This window comes from Dermacentor andersoni, chromosome 5 (genome assembly GCF_023375885.2).
Source record: "Dermacentor andersoni chromosome 5, qqDerAnde1_hic_scaffold, whole genome shotgun sequence".
In the NCBI taxonomy this organism is placed as follows: Eukaryota; Metazoa; Arthropoda; class Arachnida; order Ixodida; family Ixodidae; genus Dermacentor; species Dermacentor andersoni.
In genome coordinates this window covers 153,788,509-153,806,372 of record NC_092818.1, presented here as the reverse complement: position 1 = coordinate 153,806,372, position 17,864 = coordinate 153,788,509, and the positions used below count along the sequence as shown (strand labels likewise).

The 17,864-nt window shown below is 41.5% G+C and overlaps 1 protein-coding gene and 1 long non-coding RNA gene across 2 annotated transcripts in view; one reads left to right on the top strand and one right to left on the bottom strand.

Annotated features, from left to right (window-relative positions):
* Positions 1 to 912: 912 nt before the first annotated feature.
* Positions 913 to 7,669, top strand: LOC140218612 (uncharacterized). Its single transcript, XR_011894817.1, has 2 exons — positions 913 to 1,199; positions 1,290 to 7,669. It is a non-coding gene; the product is annotated as an uncharacterized lncRNA (long non-coding RNA).
* Positions 6,538 to 17,864, bottom strand: part of Stat92E (Signal transducer and transcription activator Stat92E) — a 160,495-nt gene continuing 149,168 nt past the window's right edge. The window contains exon 20 of the mRNA XM_050178926.3: positions 6,538 to 17,263. The gene's annotated coding sequence lies outside the window, so the exon portion shown is untranslated. The remainder of the gene's footprint in view (positions 17,264 to 17,864) is intronic.

Below are 17,864 nucleotides of genomic sequence, written 5' to 3'. Positions count from 1 at the left end.
CGGCGTTCTTAACCTTCTGTTGCACGCCACCGGGATTTTTGATCAGCGACCGCAAGCTAAGCAAAGGGTGTTGGACCGATCGCGGACGCTGGCACCACCCTTCTCATCCAGTTATCTGCTTTCACTGTGCTGCTCAGCCCCATTGAAACCCTCTCCACTTGAGCGTGCTCCTCGCGTCGTGTCAAGCAATTAGATAACAAAAACTGCTCAATGTAGACAATGCTATTCGCTCTGAAAGTAAAATAAGTGTCCTCCTGTAAACGAGGACCTCATTTGATTGGGCTTTTCAAGCAATGCTGTGGGTTACTACCCGATGCTTGCGTCGGTGGTTACGCAAGTTTGACGTAGGGAGATTGGAATAGACAGATGGGAATAGTTTTACATTATCGGGCCCTATATCACTTCTTACTTTCTTTGTCCCTTTTTTCTCTTTTCTGCCCTTTCCCCTCCCCAGTATATGGATGAAAACCAGGTGCAACCTTGTTAACCTCACTGCCCTACCTTTCCTTTCAGTCTTTCTCTCTCTCTCTCTCCTCCATTCCCTTAGCCTTTGTAGATTTGAGGCAATGACCAGACACTGACGTCACCGTTGCTGTTTATTGCACAAGTGCTCTGCTTGCAGGTTACTCAGGCAAATAGACACTTAAGAGCAAATCGTTTAAGGCATCTGTCCATCTGGTGCCATTGCGCTGACAGTCCTTACTACCTTTTCTGACCAATTTTAGCACAATGCAATTCTTTCACAGTGTATCTTTTGCATTCTTGGCACGTTTCATAGTCATTGTCATAGTTTGATACATGTAGCTCTTGCACACTTTACAGTGACAGTCTTTTAGGCCCCTTTACAGCCCTGTCACACCCATTGCTCGCAATTTATCACTTCACTTTGATCTCATTACCATTGGTCTGGCACCATAAAACACCACACATCATCATCATTGCTACCTTTTCTCAGTTCAAGGCTAATTTGAGTGGAGTGCAGAGGCCAGCTGCATTGTTGGCTTTACCAGTTCACTTTTATAGCAGATAACCGTCTTTGAAACTCTGGGTGCTGGCCGTATTCACTTTTTCAGTGCATTAAAACCCTTTACTCACCTGGTGCAACTTTTGCCTTTTTTACTGAAGGTATGGAAGCACAATGCAGACCTTGCCTTGTCATACCACACTTCAGTGTGTGACACTTGTAAGCCATCCACAAGGTAAAAGAAGTTTAGCAATACTGGCAACTGCCTGCTACGATATGTATGTTATGCCTCTGAATATTTTTCTTAGTGGCAATTTTGGTGCAGGCACATTTTTCCACATCTCCAGGCTTGGAGTGGCGCCCAACACCGGCAGAAACGCTGAGAGCAAGTGGGGCTATACTAATCCAGGTACAACCAAATTAGGAAGATGCACTAAGCGTCAACGAGACACTCTCTCACCCGAACAGGAATTGGCCTCCCTGGTGCAGTATTCGGCCACTCCCTCCCAAATGACTCATTCGATTACCCATGGCCCTCAGTCCCCAACAGCTGTGGAGCACCTGACCAAGGTGGTGGCCAGACCTGTAACGCAGCAGAGGGTGCTAAGAAACTCTGGACCCGGACAGGCCACCAGTGGAAACTGACCCTTGCAACGTTTAACACCCAAATCCTCTCAAGTGAAGCTAGTGTAGCAAGACTCTTTGAGGAACTATTGGGCATTGTTTGGGATATCATTGGCCTAGCGAGGTTAGAACTGGAGAGGCTTAGTGCTGACAAATGGCCACGTCCTCTGCTATATAGGACTACCAGATAAGAAGCAGTTCGGAGTAGGATTCCTAATCCAGAAGGACATCGATTTTTTTTTTTCATTTGTAGCCTTTATAAATATTTGTGTTTGTTCTGTTGCGAATGCCTTAAACTACTGTTTTAATTCTACAGCTAGTTATTGACTTTACATTATTTTGCAGTTTGTACTACATTTACTTTGCATAATCTCCACTTAGCGACTACTATATTGTTGTTTTATGGCGTGTGTTTGCTCCAATGTACATATTTTCCAACAGGAGGTCCCCTTTCAGCCACATGCTCTGGGGCCTCCTCCTGTATACTTGTGTAAGCATGTATATCTACTTATTAAAGAAATAAACTGAAACTGATGAATTCTACAGCATTATTGAGAGGGCAGTAGTAGTAAAGCTCAATAGAATGTACAGAATAAAGGTAGTAAAAACCTACACTCCAACCTCCAGTCATGATGATGAAGAAATAGAACAGTTTTATGAAGATGTTGAATTAGCGATGCGAAAAGTGCAAACTCTGTATACTGTGGTCATACTTCAATGCAAAAGTGGGGACAAGGCAGGCTGGTGAACAAGCAAACGGCAACTACGGCACGGATTCTAGGAACACTCGAGGAGAGATGTTGGTTAGAATTCGTGGAAAGAAACAAGCTGCAAATAATGAACACCTTCTTCCGGAAGCGTTTGAACAAAAAGTGGACCTGGAAAAGCCTTAATGCTGAAACAAGTAATGAAATTGATTTCATACTTTCTGCCGATTCCAGCGTAGTGCAGGGTGTAGAAGTGTTAGATAGGGTAAAGTGCAGTGATCATAGGTTAGCGAGGGCTAGGATTCACCTCAATTTGAAGAGAGAAAGAGTACTATTGGTCAAGAAGAAACAGGCCAACCTAGACACACTAAGGGTAAAACCAGACCAATTCAGGTTGGCATCATCATCAGCGGCAGCCTGGCTACGCCCACTGCAGGGCCAATTGGCAGGGTAAAGGCCCCTCCGATACTTATCCAACTACCCCGGTCATGTGCTAATTGTGGCCATGTTGTCCCTGCAAACTCCTTAATCTCATCCGCCCACCTAACTTTCTGCCGACCCCTGCTACGCTTCCCTTCGCTTGGAATCCAGTCCGTAACCCTTAAGGACCATCAGTTATCTTCCCTCCTCATTACATGCCCTGCCCATTTCTCTTTCTCGATTTCAACTAAGATGTTATTAACTAGCGTTTGTTCCCTCACACAATCTGCTCTCTTCTTATCCCCTTAACATTACACCCATCATTCCTCTTTCCATAGCTCGTTGCATCGTCCTCAATTTAAGTATAACCCTTTTCGTAAGCCTCCAGGTTTCTGCCCCGTAGGCAAGTACTGGTAAGAAACAGCTGCTGTACACTCTTCTCGTGAGGGATAATGGCAACCTGCTGTTCATGATCTGAGAATGCCTGCCAAACGCACATCAGCCCATTCTTATTCTTCCGATTATTTCAGTCTCGTGATCCGGATGCGCAGTCACTACCTGCCCTAAGTAGATGTATTCCCTTACCACTTCCAGTGCCTCGCTACTTATCGTAAACTGCTGTTCTCTTTCAAGACTGTTAAACATTACTTTAGTTTTCTGCAGATTAATTTTTAGACCCACCCTTTTGCTTTGCCTGTCCAGGTCAGTGGGCATGCATTGCAAAAAAATTATGGGGTTTTACGTGCCAAAACCACTTTCTGATTATGAGGCACGCCGTAGTGGAGGACTCCAGAAATTTCGACCACCTGGGGTTCTTTAACGTGCACCTAAATCTAAGTACACGGGTGTTTTCGCATTTCGCCCCCATCGAAATGCGGCCGCCGTGGCCACATGCATTGCAATTGGTCCCCCGAGTTACTAAGCAAGGCAATATCATCAGCGAATCACAAGTTACTAAAGTATTCTCCATTAACTCTTATCCCCAATTCTTTCCAATCCAGGTCTCTGAATGCCTCCTGTAAACACGCAGGAGGTATTCAGGTTGGCACTTGCAAACAAATATGAAGCCTTAGAACAGAGAGATGAAGATGACATAGAGGCAGTGAATAAAACCGTAACTAGGCTGGCTTCAGAAGCAGCAATTGAAATGGGAGGTAAGGCACCAAGGCAACCAGTAGGTAAGCTCTCCCAAGTAACAAAGGACCTAATAAAGAAACGACAAAGAATGAAAGTGTCCAACTCAAAGGATCAGATAGAATTTACGGAACTGTCAAAACTAATCAACAAGGAAAAAATAAGGGATATTCAAAATTATAATGTGAGAAAGACTGAGGAACAGTAAAAAATGGACGCAGCCTGAAATCATTGAGAAGGAAACTTGGCATCTGACAAACCCAAGATGTATTCGCTGAAAGGTAGACAGGGTAATAACATCATCAATTTCGAAGATCTAGTAAAAACAGCGGAAGAATTCTATACTGACTTGTTCAGCACCCAAAGCAGCCACGATACCTTCATTCGAAGTAGTAATGAACAGGTTACAGAGGCTCCTTCTATAAATAGCGATGAAGTTAGAAGGGCCTTGCAAGACATGAAACAGGGAAAAGCGGCAGGAGAAGATGGACTACCAGTCGATTTAATCAAAGATGGAGGAAACATGATGCTTGAAAAACTGGCGGCTCTTTATACGAAGTGTCTGTTGACTTCAAAGGTGCCAGAAAACTGGAAGAATGCAAACACTATACTAATCCACAAAAAGCAAAATGTTCAAGAATTGAAAAATTATAGGCCCCTTAGCTTTCTCCCAGTATTATATAAAATATTCACCAAGATAATTTCCAATAGAATAAAGGCAACACTCGACTTTAGCCAACTAAGGGAACAGGCTGGCTTCAGGAAGGGATACTCTACAATGGATCACATCCATGTCATTAATCAAGTAATTGAGAAATCCAAAGAGTACAATCAGCCTTTCTATATGGCTTTCATAGATTGCGAAAAGACATTTGATCCAGTAGACACACCAGCAGTCATAAAGGCATTACGTAATCAAGGACTACAGGACACTTGCATAAATATCTTGGAAAGTATCTACAGAGATTCCACAGCTACCTTACTTTTCCACAAGTAGGAAGATACCTATAAAGGGGTCAGACAAGAAGACAATCTCTCCAATGCTATTCACTACGTGCTTGGAAACTAGGAAGGCTTAGGACTAAGGATCAACGGCAAATATCTCGGCAACCTTCCATTTGTAGATGACACTGTCCTGTTCAGCAACACTGGGGACAAGTTACAACAAATGATTGAGGCCCTTAAGAGAGTATAAGAGCGGGGTTGAAGATTAATATGCTGAAGACAAAGATAATGATCAATAGCCGGGCGAGGGAACAAGAGTTCAGGATTGCCAGTTAGCCTCTATAGTATGTGAAGGAGTATATTTACCTAGGTCAATTAATCACAGGGAACCCTGATCATGAAGAAATTCATAGAAGAATAAAAATGGGTTGTATCGCATCTGGAAGACATTGTCAGATCCTGACTGGAAGCTTGCCACTATCATTAAAAAGGAAGGTGTACAATCAATGCATTCTACCAGTGCCGACATATGGGGCAGAAACTTGGAGATTGACAAAGCTCGAAAACAAGTCAAGGACCGTGCATAGAGCAATGGAACAAAGAATGTTAGGCATAACGTTGAGATAGGAAGAGAGTGTTGTGGATCAGAGAGCAAATGGGGATAGCCGATATTCTAATTGACATTAAGAGAAAAGAATGGAGCTGGGCAGGTTATGTAATGCATAGGTAAGATAACCGGTGGACCATTAGGGTTTCAGAATGGATGCCAAGAGAAGGGAAGCGTAGTTGAGGACGGCAGAAAACTAGGTGGCGTGATGAAATTAAGAAATTCGCAGGCGCTAGCTGGAATTGGTTGGTGCAGGACAGGGGTAACTGGAGATTGCAGGGAGAGGCCTTCATCCTGCAGTGGACATAAAATAGGCTGATTGTGATATTTTTTCAGTCTGGCCTTCTGGCACAATATTTGTGCTCTCCTAATCTTACTCTTTCTTGCGCTATCTCTTAGTCATAGGGTATGCTTCCTTATAGAATAGAAATGCCCAACAATAAAATTGGGCATTTCAAACTGTAGTAATATGTTGCTCGCTGTCCCAAGGTCTGTAGCAATATTTTCATACCATATGAAGATATGCTACCAGCAGCCTTTGCCCCAACAGAGGCTTAATGAAACTCGCTGTGCTTGAATAAGGAGGCTACAAATTTCGTCATATATTTGCAGTCAGCTGGCATAATTGTGAGCCAAGGTTCTCTGAAAACTCTCGAAACCATTTCAATTTGACCTACAAGAATTTGATGCTTAAAGAGACAGTGCCCACAATGGAAATGTAGGCAGATAACTTACCTGATTTCTTGCACCGTGGCATGCCTAATTTAGCTAATAGAACTTCAAAAAGGCAAAACCTTCTCTCAGAACTGTAAACCAACATCCCATCTAAGTCTCTGCAGAGGTAAATTACTACGGCTAACTTGAAAAATAAAAGACTGCAGCTTCAACACAACCTGTTTCAGAGCAGCTTTAAGGAAAGTAAAAAGAGGAAAATGAAAATTCCCTTCTGCAAGACTTTGAGCTGCAAGGCGTTACAGCTGGTCAAGCTTGTCAAAGTTCAAGCTTAGCAAGAGCACGAAAATGAACAAACATTGAAAAATCCAGCACACGAGACAGTGCTGCTGTCTTTTGTCTTAGTCTATTTTGGCTTGTGTTCTGTGTGTATTTTCAGCTGCAATCAGACAGGAGACAGATGCTTCAATCAACAAGTGTTTAATCTACAAGGGAAGACAATGCACAGTGAAGTGAAACATATGAAAAAAAGAAAAAGGTGAGAGTGGTAGTCATGTCGGGAAAATGAAGGAAAACAGAGCCAGCTTTGATTTGTACTTGAATAAAGACTTTTTCTTTGATAAACAGCAACAAAAGATGTTGTACTGGCATCAATATGAGTACAGAACCTTTAATCTCCCTTCTGCCTATCACACATTTGCACAAGGTGTCTGCAATGCAAGTCCCACAATGAATGGTAACAAAACAGACTTGGGACAACGGACCACGATAAAAAATACACAGTAATGCCACTGGAAACTGCTCATCGATCATACAAGTCTGTCCTCACTTGAGCTTGCTTTGCCGTCCATTACAGTAGGCTCCCTTTACGACAAACATTGGTAACAAGGATGCTCTAACAAGCTCAACAGTCTACTCGCTCTTGCATACTTTCTGATGGAGTTAGTAACTTCTGACAAAAATTTTAATGTCTCTTCATGTTCGTTTTAAAAGGGAGCCTACTAATTTGTGTTTGATTCTGCATGCAGCTGTAGGGAAGCTGCAACTAGAAGCAACACTTCAAGCATATGTGTAACGGTAACAACAGCATGAAACAAGTAATTACAGCCAAAAGCAGTCTTCAGACGTGCTTGCATAATGTCCTGCACAGCATCTGAGCATAAGGCAGGAGCACACAGAACACATTTGTGTTTAAAATGAGAGAAAGAAACCGTCTTTCAATGTGTAACAAATTAATTTTTGAAATCACTTGCACCATACAAGGAGGGTGAATTAACTTGATAAACAAAAAGGTGGACTTTTTGAGTGGCAGTTGACCTTCTAACACTTGTTCTGCAGCTACCAATGACAGTGGGATAAAGATTATGACTTCACAATTGCTCTCACCCTGATCTAGTCCTGCTTTGTGCCTTCCTCTTTCTACAAACGCTGGTTGTTAGTTTGCGCCGTCAATTATCAGACTCGTTTCTTAGCATTCGTGTGCATGTTTTGTTTTGCTATTAACAGAAGGATGACAAAGGCTTGTTTTGCATAATTAACAATGCTTCTGTGTGGAAAAAGTCTACTATCTCACTTTCAAGCCTTGCTGAAATGGCACTGCTCCCTCATAGTGCTATTTAAACACAAGCTGTCATTTAAACCAATTCAAGAATAAAATTCACCACTTCTGCATCGATCCAAGATACACATGTTCCTCATGCTTCCTGAACTACAGCAGCAGAATCAAGCACAAATCTCTCTCTCTAAATGCACTTCATGCACTCGCAACATAGCCCAAGTGAAACAATTGCCAGCAGTCGAATCCAGCACTTCACCAATTGTAAAGCCAGTGAATACATGCAGCTTAATATAAAATCAGGAGAGATATTGATGTTCATTGCACAAAGAAAGAAGGAGTAATGCTGTGCTCCAAGAGACACTGCTTGAATAGAAGCAGTTATGCAATAGCAAAAGTCTTAAGAGTGCTACAAATCACAATATCTAGCAATGAACAGTGCAGGTTTTTGCAAGTAGTTCATTTCCATCTAAGCCAACACACCACCAATTGCACATCCCTAGTCCTGCTTCAAAGTGCTCAAGCTGAAGCCTTGTCTCAACTGACAGTGCGACAATTTCTTATTCAACAGAATAGCATATTTGGATCATCACTGAAAAGCACGACACAACACTTTGCTGACGCACCATTGTACAAGCACAATGGTGCCCTGGAGGTGCCTTCATGTCTAAACTTGAAAGTTTCTCGTGTTTTTCCAAATGCTGAAGAGCTTAAGCAGTATCAATGGGACTTTTACACCAATAATTTGTAACAAAAAATACAATGCATGCGCTACAGCCATCAAAAAATGAAAAAATAAAAGAGAGTGTTAGTGCTTTCAGTGTTATAACGTTGCAGTTAGAGACATATGCCTCAGCACATGACTTTGTCAGGACACGAAACAACAGCTGCAGCCTGTTACAAAACACACAGAGCAATGCACAATGTGCACTGCTTTAAACCCTCATCTGCACTGTATGCTGCCAAATGCAAATTGAGCATAATTTGGCAAACTGAGTGAATTGGGCTGCTACACAGTGGGGATTCTCAGGTGTGATGCATAAGCATGTCACAACAAATTTTGCAAGGTTGCACAACACACACTGATCCTGGAAGCATGTTCCATTTGCTGTTAGAGAATATAGTAATAGAGCAACTACGTTTAAGGAAAACATAAGGGATCTTTGTGTGAATGCGCTCAACATAGCAGAAGTTTGGGTTAACAAAAGTACCACACGTAAAGACCGGTGTGTGAATAGGCGCAACTTTGTAAATTCGGAACCACGAGAGGAGTTTGCAGAGAAACACTTATTTTGCAGTCTGGTGAAAGAAAAGCAGAAGAAAACTTCCAGAAATGTTAGCATCAGTTACAGGAACATTCAAGCATTCAGTCACTGTCTTTTGCATGGCACCTGTGTTTTTGACAACACAAGCCATGTTTGGCCAATGCTTGCCAAAGACGGCTCAGATGCCTCACATTTCTGGAAGTACTCTTGGGTGTTGAGAAAGCAGAGAGCACTTATACATTGCGCACCGGGCCTCGTACAGTTCACTACCACTCCTGCCAAACTATGAAGATACCTGAATGCACGGTCAGCATGCAGGTATTGCAGGTATGCAATCGAAAACACAAACAAAAAGAAGCATTATGCATGGGAACTTTGAAATAAAGTGCTGTATTGGTATCGCAAAGTATCCATCTGCTAGGCACACTGCAAACTCAAAGATACATGTCAGCAAATAAATAACAGAGATACAGCAAACGCTGGCAAATGTAGAAACTTGTGAAGACATTATACTATGCTTTGACGTGTCCACATTTCTATTTACACTGATGGTATGAACTCGCAACTGCGCTCTAGTTATTCACATTTTGGCGCACCACTTCCTCGCAACCACCTTTCCTTGTACACATCAATGAAGCATTACAAAGAGAGAAACCTGTATGTTAGTCGGCACAGCACTTAATAACACACGAGTGCGCGGCATGAGAACATTTCCATCAATCTATGGCAAGTCTGGAAGTGGTTATCTCTGTGGCAGGTGACATGCAGCATGTGTGGTGGCTGGTTTCCTTTTGTGCATGCCTACACAATGAATTGACACAGCTTCTGCCAGCACTTACGGCTACACCATCACAAAGGTGCCAACTACACACATGCATGTGCTGCTTATCAGTGGAATGCACTATACACGAGTAAAATTGACCATCAATAGTTGTCTTACACCTAGGACATACTAAAAACTATCTTACAAAGGTCTGCAATTGTCAGACATTAGTTCAGCAGATGTGTTCCAGCTTAAAAAATGTGTGTCATAGTTTTAAGGGCATTCATGTAAAACTGCTGTGCATAACAGGGACTGCACAGGAACAGCCAATTGGTGGAACCGGTTGTTACCTCTGCATAGCTTACTCCACGAGTCAGGATGCAGTATACAATTATGCCGCACCCTAGCATTTGTGTCAACAGCTGTTTGCCTGCTTGGCAACTCCACGCATGCTTCTTGCCGAGAAGGGAAAAAGGTTAAGCTGGCACAATGTTTACAAATATAACCAACAATTGGGCAAGCCATCTTACAAGACTATTCTTACAGACAGATAGTTCACTACCTGCAAAAGTGCCCGTCCAGATGCTGAATGTGCAGGATACGGTGTGCGACAATAAAATACAGAAACACATGCTGAAACTATGACAGCTGCATCCATGCATGTAATCGTACAGAAAGTATATACCACATAAACCCAATTGCAAGTATCTAGGCAGAAAAAACATCAATTAACAGTGCGGTTATACGTCCAATAATCTGACTATCTAACTACTGACTTCATTTGATAAATTAGAAAGGCCAGCGCAGGTGCCTATACCTTTCTAAAAAAGGAAAGAAGGCAATACGAAGTTGAGATGTAGAATGTTGGTAATATTGGTGGTTGAAGCAACAGAGAATCAGCAATGTGTACAAACACACCAAATGGGCAAACCGTACCCAAGTTACTTCTTCAATATACGAAGAGAGTGCACTTGCCATGCACAAAGTGCAAGTTGTACATACAGTGATTTCATGCCTTCTTTATCATTCCTCCTGTCTACCTGTCAGAGACCCAACTACAGGCCTACTTTGTTGCATCTCTAGCACTCAATCAGTTGTCTGCCATGGGCAAAATTGAAATAAAAGATTGGCTCCCAGTGGTTCTCCATCTACTAAGTGTTTCGTGAAAGAGAATCTCAACACTGCAAAGTTGATTCTACAGCCCCAGTTCCAAGTGCAAGTGCAGTCTTTGATATCAAACTTAATTTGGAATTAATAAAATGCAGACTGAAATAAGTTTCTAGGGCAGCCTTGATGCTCTAGTAACTAATTCTGCATGCTGTTGGGGTTGAATCAACGAAAGTTTTACAATTGACGAGGTCTTGCATCCTTACATGCATAGTGGACTATGAGAGATGCCATAGTTCAGGACCTTGGAATTAATTTTGACCCTAGGTTGTTCACCAAGCACCTGAATCTAAGTGCACAAGCATCTTTGCACTCTGCTGTTATCAGTGTGTAGCTACCATAGCCAATACACCTGCACCCTTGTGCTCAGTGGTACAATGGCATAGAGCCAGCAAGGCAGATGAATTAGTGGAGGTGAACTGCAGTCATTACCCCATTGTTGGAATTTTATGCTCATGCAGAAGCAGCACAACTGTGCATGCAATGTCACCTGTTTTGGCATAATGCATTGCAGCTAATCTTCAAAGGCTGCAAAATATTATGCATATACAATGCTATAATCTACAACAGCATGTTTCAGACACCAGCCTGTAGCAGTGGTCAAGTGAATCTGAATTGGAGACAATATTTCCAGGATAGTCATATTCATTTGCTTGTAGATAAAATACTAGTGTGTTTTGCTATGGCTACAGCACCTTTCCAGCAGCTACTATTCTGCCTAAATGCACTTTTATAAAGCTAGCCACAACTATGTTTTTTTTTTCCTGCATAAAAATACTTTTTTCCATCGCTGCTGCACACATTCTACACATTTCTTTTTCCTTGCTTACAGAGAGTTCCAACACCAGTCATCAGTAAAGTGTTACGGCACTCCCATTGCTTGTTTTATATGCCGATCACAAACATGCATTCTTAACACAATGTCAAAGCCATCTCCAAGCTTTCTTATCCCTTGATTCTCCCTTTCACTCTCGCCTTGTGCACAGCTATATACAGCAGTGGTGAAAACTAGCATATGTGTTGTGTTAAATGTGCAATGGAGAGTAGCCTATGAATGGTGCAAGGATAAAATTACTAAAAGGTCTCACTGAAAACCTTTACGCTGCGAAACAAACCCTGTTCAAATAATGAACAGATGCAACATGACTTCAAACATCAATAGTGGTCTTTTCTTTCTCCTACAATTTGTTTTAACATAGCTGGCCAAGGCCATTCTTAGGTGAGGTACAATGAAACTGTACAAAATGTTTGGATGACAAGAGCAATTTCTTTATTATTGTCATACCTGTAGCCAGTTACTAGCTAAGATGTGCATTGAACCTCTTATGATCCTAGAGATGAAGACAGGAGTGTTCATGAAGTTCAAGTAATACTCCTGTTTGAGGAGGAATTAAAACAATGCCTCCAGTGCTGCATCCTTTTGTCATTGGTTAAACGCCTTGCTTTTCACATTCCGGGAATGCTTAAGGCAAGGTTCTCCAAATGCAAGTGACGTTTGTGTGATCCAACTACTAACATCTTTCTAAAGTCCCCATACATATTACTGCACCTGTGTTCTTTCTGCGCACCATCCTCTTTGCTGACACAAATGCTTATCTTGACTGTCCACGTGTGCAGATTTTTCTCATGGCATGTTCACTGTAGCCAACAAAACTAGGGTACCTCATCATGGTGCTGGTATGATCCAAAAGAGAATCATTTTATTTATTGTAGTGTGGAGGGATGTAGGGTAGGTACAGCATGTTTTGTTGGCAGAGGCTCTTCCTAACACTCACATTTTAACCACAGTGAGAACTTCAGTTTCAGATATACAAATGAATGGCCATCATGCATTCTTTGGATGTGGCATGGGCCATCATGTGGCTCCTAAGGCCGAAGGATTGGCGACATAAGCTAGTTCGACATCTACAATATCTCAGTGCAGTGGGCGGTGTGATGGCATCATGTTTTTACATGGCACAGATAATGTACATTGGGTGACTAAGTCAATGGGAATATAATCTAAGTGAATGTGCCACTGGGAAAGAAGGAAACATCAATGAGTCAGTAAGCAGCAAACGAAGTGCACTAATTTAAAACAATGTGGACACTCATCTATGTGCAGTGTCTATCCAAGGCTGATGTAAATCACAATTTTCCCACCCTGAATCATTTTAACAGCACTGAGTTCACACAATAAATACTGCTTTGTGAGATTGTATTGGCTAGTGCCACACAGTGCATCAACTAGTAGCTGATAGTACATGACTAGTACATGACATGTACCAAGAATGCTAAAGGGTAGGTAGACTACTCAAGAATGAGACAGTCAAGAGATCAATTGAGGCAGAGTAGCCAGCCATTTTGTTCTAGCCATAGAGGTTCACACAAAATTCGTTGGCGGAACTTTGCCAACCACTTGTCTTCAAGCTTCCTCATAGTACCTTATACGAGTATCAACCTCTTTCAATCCAGTCTTCATAAATTTGCTGCATGGCAATAATACAACGCATATTGCAAATTAGTAGCTTATGTTTATTCATGGACAGTAATTTATTTTGTGCACTGGAAACATTTTGTAATAGAGGTTTATTTTGCAGGCTAGACATGTAATTGCCACAAAAATGCGCGGTGATGTGGACAGAAAGCAGTATTGCACTTAAAGCTTGGTCAATTAAGATTGATTTGCTTTGTTTCCTTCCCGTCGCAGTGGAACAATTGAACAGCAACTATCTGCTGGTACCATACATATGAAATTACTATGCTGATGTAGCAGGCAAGAACAAACAGTGCATGAAGCATGCCTGAACGTAATCTTGCAGTGAATCCCTGCATTTGCCAATGCTGAGAGCTCATTAGCTAAACACAACTCCAATTGAGCGATGCTCAAGCAAAATTTCAACAGAGCTGTTTTCTTTAATGTTTTGTATATACATGAGCGCTGTAACTATTTTAAGATTGCTGTATTGACGTCTAAGAAGTGGTCACTCAGCTAAGGTGATGTTTTACGTGGCTCCTTCCAAGTAAAAATAAAAGAGTAACATTTTTCTCAGTTCAAAATAGCAGTCACATTCTAGCAGTACACAGAAACTTGCCATACCATGTGTGAGCATGGGGAATTTTCATACAGTGAAACCTCATTATAGGAACTCCAAATGCAGTAAACCTCTCAATACAAAAAACAATGGTGGATGCCTCCATTGAATTCTCATAATTGACGTGGTAAAATAACCTTACACATATAGTAAACTGCAAACCAATGAAATCTTAATTCGGATAATAACATTAGGTTGGTCAAGGTTCATGACTGAAAAACAGCACAAAGAGCTGAAGAACGGGAACAAAAAAATCTAACTTTTGCCCAGAGGACAAAGTATTGACAGCAATAGCAAGGTTATGTTAGAATATTACACAAAGCTTTATGGGCAATATAAATAACTGTAAATATTTGCTTATAAACTATACATCGATGGTGTCAAAGAAACTAGGAGGGAGCAAGCTGCCATGAAACTGCCCTTCGGAAGTGAACATTCTGTCCTGTCGCTCACGTCACCGTTTCACTGTGCCATACCTTCAACTGCCCTCCAGTACATTGCGCTAAGCTCAATGCTCAAGGGTGCCATAAACCCAAGACAGGCTTTGGATGGGAGAAATAAAAGGTGGAAGATTTCACTTTGCAGTGCAATTACTATTGTTTTTGTCTTTCATTTTGTTTCCAAAAGTGGGCTGCAGAAAGCTGGCCCAGTCAGGAAAGCATATATGTGTGTGTGTGTTGTGTGTGTGTGTTTGTGTGTGCGCGTGCACATGTGTGTGCGTGCGTGCGGAACATGATGGTGTGAGTACAGCAGGAGTGTCCATAAAAATAAGAGGTATTAGGTTAAATGAAAGAATTAGAAAGACAAGCATGATGTGTTGCAAATAAAAACAGTACTTGTGTTTTGTATTTGTTCAGTTCACCATATGCCTTTTTATTTATATTCTTCAGTAATTTGCACTACTTCTCAGCCATGAACAAAAGATTGCTGTTGAGGTAAACAATGGGGACATGAGCACTACCAAACATGCCCTCTCAAAGCAATCGCTGGTCTAACATCTCAGGTATATGTGTAAGTCAGCAATATGCTGCTAAGTTTGCAATAGTTTTCTGATGATTATTCACATCAACTCCCGCTGTATCCATTGCAGCCTATCGTTTCCAGTTTGCACTGATGCAATATGAACTGAAGCACTGGTGCGGATATAAAATTGAAAAGGTTTGACTTGCCATTTCTTGCTACTACCTGGGATTGCTGTGCCATTAATCAAGAGGCTAATAAACACCTTGTCGGGCATACCAAGTTCTTGAGTGGTAAGCCTAACACACACTACAATAAAGATCTTGGCCAGTCCCTACTGATTTGCTATAATGGGGTTCTCTGTATAGTGGTAAAAAGCACACACATAGAAAAGTAAGTTCTGAACAAAGAATTATTCCAGCTCAAATAGAACAACAAACCATATGTTAATCAATGAATCAAGAAACAAACATCAGGAAACTGAAGAGCACGAGATCGGTGGCAACAAGTCAGTCTGAGGAACACAGGAAGATATTCTCTGACTATGTGCATGCATACGCATACATACACCCAAAAGAGGCACACAAAACAAAAAAAAACATTCTATCTACAAATTAACAAGATGGGACATCCCAACATAAGCAAAGGAAAAAAAAACTGCACTTGGAAGCAAAATGCAATCCAAAGGTGTTGAACACATGTAAGTCAAAAATGTGGGCGCACACGCACATATACAGAGTAGTTTCTCATTAATTAAACACAACTTTGGGAAATTTATGCAGGTGTGGCTTGAATGAGCATATAAGAGTCAGAAACAACTTCACTGACATGTCAGGGGTACTAAGAAATTAGAAAAAAAACATACCTACAGAAAGATATCTTGGAAGAAAAGTGGATGTGCACTTGAAATTACATCGGCCAGAGTGTCAATACTCACAAAGCTGTTCATATGCAAGAACGTCTGCAGGAACAGGCACTGGCTAACTGTGATGGTCAATGAGATGACAGCCAAGCTGGTGGCAAATGACATGACAAGCTGTTCTTGCAAACAAAGCAATGTGAAACTTGAACCTTCTTTTTTTACTGCTCAAAAAGCAGGCTGGCCTTGAACACATGGATCAATTTTAAAAGGAGCCAGGATATTTCCATGGAACATAAACATATGTAGCACTTCCCAACTCTACATGGAAACTAAGCGAGCTTAAAAAAACATGTTTGGACTTGTGTCCACCTTAAAGATAAAACATGAACATTCCCAATGCCATTCAAGTGAAATGAAGTGAAGCTTCTCATGCCCTGTCAATAACATCGTTGTAGAAAGTAACCAATGTGCTGAGCAGATGCTTACACCACAGATGTTGTGAGCTCTTATAGACTGTGTCACAGAATATTACACAAACAAAATCCACACCTTATCAGAAGTTTGATCTTGAGGTAAAATTGAGTTGCAGTAGAGCACATCACTTTGTCAATCCCAACCTCTAAGGCTATGCAAGCAAGCATGCGATAGGCCAATTTTTCACTAGTTGGAGCGGTACGCAGGGACACCACTCAAAGAACACTACTGTGCCACACATAACTCTTGCAATAACCACACTTCCAACTTCTTATCATGTCTAACTGTTGCAGCCCAAGGGTCCAGCCTCTGACTGTTGCACCCACACACTGCTGATTGCACTCTATAGCCAGCATAGTTTCTTATCACAAGCATGTCCACATAAAAATGAAGTAGCTTCAGACCTTCACACACTGACGGTGGCTCAGTCCTTGTCTTCAATTAACTGTTTGACTTCATCGCTGCCTCCCACAAAGCAATGGTCTCCTCCCGGAAGGCCGTAATGAAGACTCCACAACAGTAGTCCTGTGATAAGTCTTTAATGTTAAAGCCAAGTCAACCCACAGCCAATCACTAAATATGCCACCAAGACTGAAAGCACTAAAGGGGCTCCGTCATTACCATTCACGATACCAATGCAGCAAGAGAAACCAAAGTGTACACTTTGTCGCATCAATGACTCGCCCTTGTACAAGCCTCAATCTGAGACTAGCTTTCAGTAAGCACAGAATACATACTACAAGTGCTTTAAACAGCGTGACTAACAAAAATAGTGTCAAGGTACTCTTAATGGCCATCAGGAAGTGTGCTATTACAAAGGCCTCTGATAGTGAAGGGGCATCCTTTCAGGACTGGTGGCAGCATCATGAAATTACAATGTTAACACAGTACCGACATCTGTACAGGCCATACCAAGGAGCTCCAAGAAAACGGTGCTTCAGGAGGATTCCTTGTAAAGTAAGATGAGCGTGAATTGAACAGAGATGAAAAAAGAAAGCCCCAACACCTTGCCTTATAGTTCCCAATTTTTGGCTTTTCAGGCCAACAGTATTGTGCCATTACTGGACTCCCTGTAATAAGAAAAAAAAGGAGTATTAAATACACAAGGGAAGCACTGATCTGCAATAACCATCAATGCAACAAAAGAAGATTCCCTCATTAAAGGCCAACTGCAACAGAATATCACTTTGGATAAATTTTTTAAGAATTATATACATACAGAGGGTCCCAGCTAACTTTAGCCACGGTCTAAAAATATGCTGAAGCACTTCAGGAGGGCACGACCAAACACATGTTGTTGGCTATTGTATGCAGCAAGTCACACTATTTTTTGTAATGTGCTTAAATGCATAATTAGTCAAGATTATTTAACCAACTTTGCAATTATTAACCTTAAGGCAAAACTTTCAATGAGAAAGTTGTAGTATTCTAGAAAACGTCGAATTCAGGAGCTTCGAATTACATACTTGTTATGTAATAAATTTTTTTTTTTGTCGTAAAGAAAGCCAGCGAAATGTAAAAAAAAAGAGCATGACATGCCCGCTTGTGCAGTACGATCGCAATGCTCTCAGACCTGCAGCGTATGAACAAACAGCACATTTAGTCTGATGAGCTGCCGCTCAAAAAGTAACAGGGCAGCGATGGAGGCGCTAGCTATAGAATTTTTTTTTT